Below are 12253 nucleotides of genomic sequence, written 5' to 3'. Positions count from 1 at the left end.
GGTCTCCGGCTGCGCAGGCAGATTCTTTACTGTTTAGCTGCAGGAAACATTAGTAGGCAGAGCCCTGAGCCATAGAGCAGAGCTGTACAAACTGGCATCGTAATTGTGGGGACTTGGAGCCAAGTTCTACCACTTGCTGTGGTGACCTTCAGTGAGGTCACTGAACGTCTTTGTGCCTTAGCTTCCTCAGCTTTAAAATGGGGATAAAAGTCAAAGAAATAGCCTTATTTCCCAGGACTATTGCAGAGATGAAAGGAGTTAATGTTTGTAGAGGGCTACACTGTGTTGTTAAATTAGATAAACCCTGTGCTGGCAGTGAGAAAGATGTGGTTCCAGTCAGGTCAGCTTACTTGATCAGTCTTTCAGAAGGAAAAAAAAAAAAAAAAAAAGGATACTAAATGCTCCATATTATGACATAAATAACTGAACTTGAACAAACAAAAAATTCTTCTGAAAACACATTTTGAGAAAGAATAAATGACTCAGGTCTGTTATCAGGATTGGACTAGACTCCTGAGGTTGAAAGGATCATGTTCCTTCACCTATCCCCTAAAACAATCTTACACATTCAGTCTTACGTGGAGAGACAGCTAGAAGACCTCACAGATGGAAATGATGGTCCCAGGAGACAGAACTGTCAAACTGCTCATTCATTACTTTGATGAACTGTTGACAAAATATTAGATCAATGAAAGTTCATCAACAAAGAGGAGATGAACATATGCAGTGATTTTTCTTGTTATTCCAAGAACTTTACAAACTGTGACCCGTAGGAGTAGTTTGTAGACTCTGTAGACTCAAGAAAAACTCAGGAATAAATCTAAGTTTTATTTCAGTCAAAATATTTGCAACCATGGGAGGAGAATTTTATTTGCAAGAATTAATTATTCACATATTTTTCAGCGTCTCAGAGGGTACATATGCATTTTCTGTTCACTTTGGTGAAAATGTTTTTTGTTTATGTGGGGTTTTCTTGGAAATAACCCATAATTATTTACTGACCTATTAACTCTTGGGATTTTATGAAATACTATGATTTTTTGGATTCATTTCAGAAATTGTGGTTCAGTATGAGAGTGAGTTTATGTTGTTTTATTTTGTTAAAGACATCCAAGTTCTGATGAAGTTGTTACAAGATGAGAAAACAGCTTGCAAAGAGCTATGAAAACTGCAATCACCAGAAGTTGTAAGAACAAATATGCAAACATGTGGTTTGGGGTAAAAACCAAATGAAAAGGTTATTATGAATGTCAAGCTAGACGCAGGAGAAAGAAAATTAGGACAGAGATGAGAACAGAATAAGGAAATACAATAGGAGGCAAAAATAAAAATTAACAACAACAACAAAATATATAGATTAACAAAAAGAAATGAAAGAGTTCATGTATCTGTTCCATTTCACTCCCTCTTCAGGAAGGAAATCTGATGAAAGGCAACAGAGGAGATGCGAAAAGATAATCTTTGTTTTGACCTAAGCACAGCTACAGTCTTTCATATTCTACCTCCTTATACATTTGAGGCCATTTTCCTAGGTGGAAATACTAGGAAATTTCCACCATACTAGGAAATACGAGGAATACTAGGAAAAATTCCACCCTCCTTCTACTAGGAGGGTAGAATCTGATGATTTGTTCCAAACCTGAGTGGCTTTCTGCTACCTTTTTATTTTGTGTCATTGTCTGAACAGGAGAGCCCTGGGTTAATGTCTCCCATGTGGCACACACCCCCACTTACATTGCGTCTTGCTTCTGAAGACCGTGTGCTGTTTCCCAACATTATAAAAGTGGTGTCTGCAAGCCTATCACCCCTGGGTAATGGTGCTCTCTCATCCCTCACCCAAGTAGAGGGCCAGGTCTTGTTCTACCAGCCTGAAATGAAGGAAGCAGAGATTCTAGAGGTTTTTGACTAAGTTTATTTTCAGAGATGCTACCAAGTATATTTGGCATCTTTCTGTTGCTTTCTTAACAAAATACAAATAATAACCCCCCCTCCGATGCTGAGGGTTTGCATGCTCAGAGGCTCCATTTACCACTTCTTCTTATGGATGCACCCTGAAGATACTGCTGACAGGCTTTGCTGTGCCTCGGAAGGTATCTGTGTGGAGTCATGCATGTGGGACAGCTCTTCAGCACATTTCACATGTTCTCCATGAGAGTGAACACGCCAAGTGCCAACTGAGGATGGTGAAACATGGTTATAGCATTCAAAGAAACTTTCCCAGAATTGAAGAGATACAGGTCACTCTGTCTAGGACAATACTGTAACAAAAAAAAAGAGAATAAAATTGGAAGGGAGGAAAAAAATACCAACCTCAGAGTATTTAAAATAGGTTTTCATTTGGAAAGAAATCATTGTAACCAATAAGGAGAGGATTGTTCTGCAGCTCCTTATTGCCTTCAGTGGTTGGATATAGTTATAACTACAGTGTCTGTTTTCTACAGCCTAATTTCAAATGTAGAAAAAGAAGCGACTATCTGATTTGGGCTCTATAAACTGTATTACAAGAGAGCATTTGTATATACAAGGCATCTAATAATGCACTTAGAGCCAAACTAGGACTACAAAAAGCTTTACATTGTAAGTGGAAACTATGATTTTTCAAAGGTCAAGGGAAGGAATACAGTTAATCTTCATTGTGTGCATTAAAAACAGGGGGTAGTATAATGATATGTGTTTATTCCCTTTTAATAGCAGTTGAAGGTAAATCTTTGCTAAGAGGCCAGTTGGGTAGCACAACACCCACTTAATACCATAGAGGTTCAAACTCTCAATTCCTTTGACTGATTGCTGTGTTCACATTGGCTTAAATTATTGATTTATTTTAAGCCAATTTTGAAATAGCTGCAACATTCCATTCTTGCATTATTACTAACAACAGAACATACCACCATTTTTATTTTTGAATGATCAACTACTTTAAATGTGCTGACAACTGTGGAAAATAATACAGCAAACCACAAAGTAACCACCATCCAGAGTTGGTGAACTTTAACAATTTGCTATATTTGCTTTCATTTTATTTTTGTTTCAGAGATAAAGTATTGCTTATTTATTTGTTTCCTGGAGGTTTATCCTAGATCCTATGTCATTTCCTTCCTTTCCAGCAGTGACTACTGTCCTGAATTTGGAGTTATCAAACCAACATATATTTTATATATTATTACTATGGAATTAGTTGTTCATAACTATGATACCATTTAATTGTGCTTATTTTTAAGCTTTATATAAGCTATGTGTAAGTTACATTTCTCCCTTTATTCTGCAACTTGCTTTCTTTCAACTCAAAATTATAGCTTTGGGATTTAGTCACACTGATGTATGAAGCTCTCATTCAAATTTCTGGCATATTCTTTGTTTGCATGGATTTATTTATCCTCGTCCTAAATGTTAACAAACATTTAGATCATTCCCCCCCTTTTTTTTGGCAACAAATAACAGCAATCTTGTGTGTGTATTCCCATGTATAGGTGAAAAAATTTCTCTGGGGTAAGTAGATATGGAATTATTGTGTCATGGAGTATGCCTGTCCTCACGTTTATTAGATATGACCAGTTGTTCCTTAAAGCCAATGGATCAATTTATACTCCCAGTATTCCACATCCCTGCAAAACTGGATATTGTCAGATTTTAAATTGTCATGTTTTTTATTTTTTAACCTTTTATGAAAAATTTTAACATATTTAAAAAGTAGAAAGATAATAAAATGAATTTTAATGTTCCTATCATACAGCTTTAACAATGGTCAACTGATGGTTAGTCTTGTTTCAGGAATATACCCACCCACTCCCTATATACCTACCCCATTTCCACCGCTGGATATTTTGGAGCAAATCACTCACAGAATATTATTCCTATGTAACTATTTCAGCCTGTATCTCTAAAATAGGAAAATTCTTTAAAAATTACTACAAAATCATTATCATACTTAAAAAATTAACAATAACTTTTAATACTATGTAGCCAGTCCGTGTTCAAGTTTTCCCAATTGTATTCCATATCTTTAGTTTGTCTAGTTGAATCAGGATCCAAATAAGATCTAAATATCTCAATTGCTTGGTGTGATCTCTTAATTTATAATGTCCTCCTCTCCTATTTATTTAGTTATTTTTGCAATTTGCTTTTTTTTTTTTTTTTTTTTTTTAAGAAACAGGGTTATTTGTCTTACAGAGTTTTCTATAGTTTAGATTGTGTTGAATGTATCCTTGGGAGTCCTTTAACAATTTCCTCTTTGCAATCTATATCCTTTAAATTGGCAGTCGGGTCTAGAATCTTGATAAGATTGTTTTGGTAATATACTGCATGTGCTGGTTTATACACTTTAGGTTCAATTCGGGGGCAATAATATTTCATTTGTGGCAGTGCATGCTGTAGAAACTATCTTTTCTTACTTTCAATATTCCTGATGCTCTGATATTTGCGGCTTTGCTGACTGGGGAGAGACTGCCCCTCGTAGGGTCAGTCCATCCTTAGTGATAGCAAAGGACTTTCACAGGCACACCAGCCAATCCAGAGCCTAGACTCTGAGCCACCTCCTTTATCTGGCTCTTACATCCCAGGAGGCCAGATCCCTGATTACCCAGGGTCAGGTACCAGGCTCCTAAAGATGACCCCAAGAAACGAGAGCCAGCCAACAGTATTCAAGCTAGCCAGTCCCAACTGCTCCGCTTGCTCTTCTTTGCGTTTCTTCCTGAAAACACAATAAAGCGCCCCTTGCTCCTCTGTCTCCTGACCAAATCTGGTGCAGCCCAACATGAGACCGGGTATGTGGCATGCCCCTTGCTCTTGGGACTTGTAAGTAGTAAAATCTTCCTTCAGTGCCATAAGCCTCTCCATGTCCTTCCTCAGTCACCGTTATGTGTAAAAATCCCACAGGTACATTTTTGAGACATGTACTTCTATTAGGAAGCAAGCAATGTCGTTTACTTCTTTCTTTATTGCTTTTGGTGATGTTAGTAATCATTACCTAGATTACTTCCCCAAGGGTTACAAAGTGATGATATTCTAATTCTGTCATTTTTTTCTTCATTTATTAGCTGAAGACTTTTTATAAAAAGAAACTCTCATCACCTATTTGGATCACTTGAATTAACTTTTTATTAGAAAGTCAGGATAAATTCTTGACTCCTTACTTTTATATACTATTTGGCAAAATAAGTTGATTCTGTAACAACCTCCAAAAATGATGAGTGAGGTATGTTGAGGTGGTTATTGTTGTGTAATATCATTGTGGTCTTAAGGACAGATGCATATTTACTTAGGTCATTTTTATTGTCATTCTTATGGATACTCTGATCTTCTTTGGTCTGTGGGAACATCTTTAAGTTAATTCCTTAATCCTTCTCTCATTACATTAGTAGCTTTGAGAGTTTCCTTGCCTTGAGGATAATAAGATATTTTAGACCATTTTATAAATTTATTACTTCAGATCTAGAATCAGCTATTTCTCTAAGGAGCCATAGTTCATTTTAGTAGGAAATGATATTTGGAGACCACAACAGGGACACTAAGAATGCGTATGTATCAATTTATGTATTTTTTTTATTCTTGTTTCAGTAGCTTATCATCTTAACTTCCATTGCTTAAAGTCCTGACATCCTTAGGGCAAGTCCTTCTATCTTTTTCTTTTTGAAGATTCTTTCAAAAGAGTTGGAGCTTATAAACTTATATATAAGTTTTAGAATCATCTTATTTTCATCAAAAAATATTAAATTTAGGGAGGAATTTTATTGACTTTGTAGATGAATTTGGGGATAAATGATATTTTTGTATTATTGAATCTTGTTCATGAATATGGCATATTGTTCCTTATACTTAGACACTTTATATCTTTCAGAAACATTTTGTCATCTTCTATATGAAGTTCTTGTTTATATTTTCTTATGCTTACCTTATAGTATTTGTGTCTATTTGTAAAACTTTTTTCTACCACATACATATATATGTGCACTTTTGTGTACAAATAATCTCCTTGGTTAAACGGGAATTAAAGGAAAGAAAATAATCTAGTAATCAATGTGAGAGTATATGAATATAAGTAAGAGTAAAAGTTGGTCAAACCAATAGTTCTCAAAGGGAAAAAGCTGAAAAAAAAATCAATATTGAACTGGCCATTACGTCAAATAAGACAACACTGATGACAAATGACTGAAACGGGGTAGGTGTAAAAAGCATGGTCTATCCTTAGCCTATCCTAGGCCTACCTTTGATAGAGCTAGGACATAGAGAAATGTTGCTTCACTAGAAGAGACAAAGAGCAATGCAAAGTGATAACCATGCGAGTCATGGGAGCTGGCAGGGCTGTGGCCAGTGCGAAGGTAGGAGGTTCAGCCACGTCGCAGGTACAGTCGATGACTGCCCTGCAGGAATGTGAGCCTGGTGTAGCCTGAGCGTCCGAATTTTCAAAAGAGGCCAGAATTTCAGATTTCTTTCTGAATTCTCCTGAATCCTAAGTTTTGGCAGCTAATTCAAATGTCTTAAGAACCCTGGGTGTATAAAATATAAATACAGGTTCTTATAGGTTGACAGCCACTCCATTTTGACCCCTGAATTAGAGATTTTATAAATAATATAAGTTTTAAAATTTAATATTTGGAGGATTGGAATAAGTCAGCTGGTGGAGAAGCAGGTACAGTATTAAACGATTACATTGGGGTGGAGGGGTTTCTTCTAACCATAAATTCCCCTTTCCCACCCCACGAGCAGTTCTGATACCCTCCAGTAGGTGGCAGCCGTCCCATCAATATTTAAGGGTCTCTCCCAAGGCTGATGATGGGAACGCACTGCTCGCCTTGAATTATGTCGAGGTAGAAAGAAGGCGGAGCAGGTGATCACAAAAGCAGACTCTGAAATCTGGGAGGAGTCTTGGAAGGAACTGGTCCCACCCCAGTCTCTGTAAAGAGGATGCTAAGTCTCACAGAAACTGAGTAACTTGTTAAAGGGCAAAAGTGAATTAGTGGCATTTGCTGATTTTTTTTTTTTTTGGTCTCACCACACGCCTTGTGGGACCTTAGTTCCTTGACGGGGGATTGAACCCTAGTCCCTTGGCAGTGAGAGTGTAGAGTCCCAACCACTGGATCGCCAGGGAGTTCTTGATATCTGCTGATTTTTCATCAAGTCTCCAGTTTGCTGTGTACAGTCAGCCGAGCTAGTCAGGAGACTGCACTGAACATCTCAAGACTCAGGGAAATGCTAGGCTTTTCTCTATGCATAATGACGGTTTAATTAGATTTAATTATTTGTAATTACCCAACTAGAGATTGAACACACTATATTCTCTTCACCACGCTTGAATAAGAATTTGAAAGGTCAGTGAAGTCAGTAATTGAATAAGAGTCCAGGGCCTTGAAAGTGTAGGAATTACACTCTAGTTTTTTGCCATAGTTTCCAAAATTGCTGATAGAGTTTGCATGGAGATAATTCTCCCATCATTGTAGCTTTAGGTAAAATTATCATTTTTTACAATAATCTTATTATGAAAACTACTCTATGTGTATTGTGTGTGTCTGTGTATGTGTGTGTATAAGACACAGATGTTGAAGCTTTTACATAATCAGCATAAGGAATAGTAGAAAGCAAGCTTCTTTATGACCAAAAACTAATTAGATGTCATTGAATTTCTTGCCTTAAGTTCAGACAAACACTAACAGTAGTATATGTTATCATTTATTGAGTCCTACTATGTGTCAGGATTGAGACTAAATCTTTTGCAAATTCTCTCATTTGATCTTTTTAACAAGCCTATGAGCCAGCTAGTTTTACAGATGAAGAACCTGAGTCTTAAGTGATTAAGTGTGACCTTCGACTTGACCCAAGACCTCTGACTTCAGAGCCTGTACTATTAATCTCCTCACTGCACTGCCTACCTAAGCAGATGCTTCAAATTACATTAGCATCATCTAAAATTCTAACAAAGTTCACTCATCATAGTCTTCTCCGGGGTTAAAGAGAGTTTACGAGCACTGTTTGTTCTTCACATTTCCTTTGGAAGTTGAGGCTTGATTTCCTCAGAGCAACATCTGACTGGTGGCATTGCTCAAACTTCTGGCTTATATTTCTCTTAGCACGTACTCCATCAAATGTAGTTTGAAGTGAGACCCCTCACAAAGAAAGTGAAAACACCAAGAAAGTAATGTTGTCAAAATGAATAAATCCTATAAAAGACTTGCTGTGAGCATTAGTGAGGAGATTATCTGACAACGAGCCACAAGTTTAGATCCCAATTAGACACACGATGTGCCATGGTTGCCCATAAAATGTGAACATGTTGTTGATATTTTAAAATTCCAAGCTTAAGCCTGTTGCTTAATGAGAAAGAGCTGTTGGGTGATGTCAAGCGGAGTCATATAGCATTTATGAGGAATCATATCTTCACTTGACTTTCTCTATGGAAGTAAAATTAATCTGTGAGCAATTAGGTATTGGGATGAAAATTGCTTCCTGTTTTCTCAGATAATACTTAGAAATTTAAGGGAGGGCAATTAACTGTGGTTTACTCTCCCATGCAGCAGAGCAGATTACTAGACAGGGAACCAGGAAACTCCTTGACATGCAAACTCTCCTAAACCTTGGCCAGTCACTGGTATCTGCCCGCCTCCACCTCGAAGAATACATATCCACTTTAGTGGCTTATACATGAAAAGAACAGTGTCACAAGTTTTTGGTCCCATAGTTTTGAAGGGGGTGGATTTTGTTTTATTTCTTTTAGAAAGTTCATTTGTGGAACTTCTCTGGTGGTCCAGTGGACAAGACTAAATGCTCCCAACACAGGGCCTGGGTTTGATTTCAGGGAACTAGATCCCACATGCTACAGCTAAGAGTTCATGTGCCTCAACTAAAGATCCTGTGTGCCTAGCATAGCCAAATTAAAAAAAAAAAAAAAAAAGTTCATTTGCATTCTCTAGATGGTGGTATAAACTTTCCAGTTTTCTACACTCCCTGTCATTCCTTATATTAATCCCAGCTGCTTCAGTCTTCCACTCCTTCACTGGCCATTGAGACATTTATGTTTGCAACTCTATTTCCTGACCTAATGGAGAGTGACACATATGTAAAGAAATGGAATAACGGGTTTGTGTTTCATCATTCTACAGTTCGTTTAGGGTTGGCGACACACCATTGTATTTTCAGAACACTAGAGTTAATATGAGTTATCTGACTGCACAGTCAGTCCAATCCTAGAGAAAATCCCAAAAGGATGGACACTTTTACAAAGAAGGATTAGATATCCTTTTGTATGTTTTACATACATGTCAATGCTGGGCAAAATGCAGTGGAATGATGGTGAATGAGCAAAGTCTGTTAGCACTAAAGGGCACAATGGCAGGATTCGTGTTAAAAAATCAAAAAGCTGTTATAAATCGACACAAACACTATCATTAAATCCATGTCCTCCTCATCTCCCCAGTGCATTGTGCTGTATAATCCATCTCTCTCACCATAATGCAGAAAACTTGTACTAGCACGGTTATCTGTGACCCTTGGTGCTTAGTATTACAGTGGATGAGCACTACATTTAATATTTATGGAGTAAAGGTATCATTCTTAACAGGTCTTAAAATCATCCACATGACATAAAACCATGCCAGATCATGACCGAAGGAGGAATTTGGTAAAATATTTCTGTGTTCTTTAGTTTCTGCCTGAATAGGAAATTTTGAAAGTGATAAAGTTTCAAAAAATGATCCGTGCAAAATGTACTGAATAGGCAGTGTATTGGGATGGGGGAAGGATTCAGAAGACTGTTCATCCATACCCTTCGAATCCGGAGTTCTAAGTGATTGTGGCTGGACTGCAAGTTGGCAAGCCTCCCAGGTTTTCTCAGCCAACCCCTCTGTATTACAGGTGTGAAGACACAGTTCTACAGAGGCTGCACCCTCTTCCCAGGGTCAAATAATTCTTAGAGCCATAAGCTTGATGAGAAGGCCAGAGTCCAGTTCTTTCCACAACATTAATTTTGTATCTTTCTAAATTTTATGGACTTGAAGTCAAAGGAATGACTATATTTACATCACCTTTTCATCTCATATCCAGACTATCATCTATTACTATAAACACATTTACTTAAATAAGGTCACAATTTGCTATTAAACTCCAGGTCTCTCTTCTGCACTGCTCTTCCTTGCCAGCAAGTCTGTCCTAGATAGGATTTCTCTCAAGGGTTCTCCAAAGAGGTGATTTGGAGAGCCAACTGACAGAGGGCCAGAGCCCGAGGTCGTCAGCTCCCATCCATATACAGTTACATATATGTTTTTATTGAAACAGATGGTTTGAGGCCCAGCCCGAGTATTGGCTTTTCCACTGACCTCATTTAGAATGAGGAGAAAATGAATTGTTGCTAAGATTCAGAAGCTGTCACATCTCATGTCCTATAATCCCGCTCTGGTGACAATAACTGATTGGATCATGGCTTTCCACCCTAGGAAGCCCTCTTTAAACGTGCGCCCTATAGAGGTGTTCTAGACCAGATGGTAACTGATCAGACTTGATCAGATCACTTTTGTTTTAGGAATTTGAGAAAAAGAAAATACAGCATTAGAGGAAGACACTGGGGCTAAGTCATGAGAATGACTGACACCAAGGCAGGGAACAAAAGGCTTATGCTTCTTCAGTTGAGTCGCTCAGTCATGTCCAACTCTTTATGATCCCATGGACTGCAGCACACCAGGCTTCCCTGTCCATCACCAGTTCCTAGAGCTTACTAAACTCATGTCCATCGAGTTAGTGATGCCATCCAACCATCTCATCCTCTGTTGTCCCCTTCTTCTCCTGCCTTCAATCTTGCCCAGCATCAAGGTCTTTTTTAAAATGAGTCAGTTCTTTGCATCAGGTGGCCAAAATATTGGAGTTTCAGCTTCAGCATCAGTCCTTTCAATGAATACTCAGGACTGATTTCCTTTAGGATGGACTGATTGGATCTCCTTGCAGCCCAAGGGACTCTCAAGAGTCTGCTCCAACTGTAATTCAAAGGCATCAGTTCTTCAGCACTTAGCTTTCTTTGTAGTCCAACTCTTACATCCATACATGACTACTGAAGAAACCATAGCTTTGACTAGATGGACCTTTGTTGGCAAAATAATGCTCTGCTTTTTAATACACTGTCTAGGTTGGTCATAGCTTTTATTCCAAGGAGCAAGTGTCTTTTAATTTCATGGCTGCAGTCACCATCTGCAGTGAATTTGGAGCCCCCAAAAATAAAGTCTGTCACTGTTTCCATTGTTTCCCCTTCTATTTACCATGAAGTGATGGGACAGATGCCATGATCTTAGTTTTCTGAATGGTGAGTTTTAAGCCAACTTTTTCACTCTCTTCTTTCACTTTCATCAAGAGGCTCTTTAGTTCTTCGCTTTTTGCCGTGAGGGTGGTGTCATCTGCATATCTGAGGTTATTGATATTTCTCCCGGCAATCTTGATTGCAGCTTGTGTTTCATGTAGCCTGACACTTCTCATTATGTACTCTGCATATAAGTTAAATAAGCAGGGTGACAATATACAGCCTTGACGTACTCCTTTTCCTATTTGGAACCAGCCTGTTTCATGTCCAGTTCTAACTGTTGCTTCTTGACTTGCATACAGATTTCTCAGGAGGCAGGTCAGGGGGTCTGGTATTTCTATCTCATGCCTCTTGGAGAAAAACAGTTTATCTGGGTCCCTTGTGCTGTAGGATTGCTGAGGCAGTAAAGATTTATTGAGCATCTACTATGTCCTGTATCCTGTTCTAGGTGCTTGGGGCATGCTGATGTATAAAGTAAATAAAGCCCTAGCTTCATTTATGCTGGGGAGGGGAAAAGACAATATGCTATTGTATCTATTAAGATACATGTGTGTGTATGCTAGTTGCTCAGCTGTATCCAACTCTTTGCTACCCTATGGACTGTAGCCCATCAGGCTTCTCTGCCCATGGAATTCTCCAGGCAAGAATACTGGAGTGGGTAGCCATTCCCTTCTCTAGGACATGTTCCCAAGCCAGGGATCAAACCTGCCTCTCTGGCATTGCAGGCAGATTGCTTACCACCTGAGTCACCAGGAAAGTTCAACAGAACATAGCATGTGGTAAATGCACTATGGATTAAAAAGGTAATGCCTGGTAAGGGAGATTAAGACAGTTGATAGCGGTAGTTTATTTCTTGTAGTAGACAAGGTTTACTTTTTGATTTTTTTCCCAAATTAATTTTTTATTGTGATAAAAAGCACATAACAAAATTTAAACCAGCATTCAGAGGAGCTCTTACTAAGAAGCTATTTGAGCAAACTCTTG

Source organism: Muntiacus reevesi, chromosome 1, assembly GCF_963930625.1.
Source record: "Muntiacus reevesi chromosome 1, mMunRee1.1, whole genome shotgun sequence".
NCBI classification, from domain to species: domain Eukaryota; kingdom Metazoa; phylum Chordata; class Mammalia; order Artiodactyla; family Cervidae; genus Muntiacus; species Muntiacus reevesi.
The sequence above is the reverse complement of the archived record's forward strand: the minus strand, read 5'-3'. Positions refer to the sequence as shown.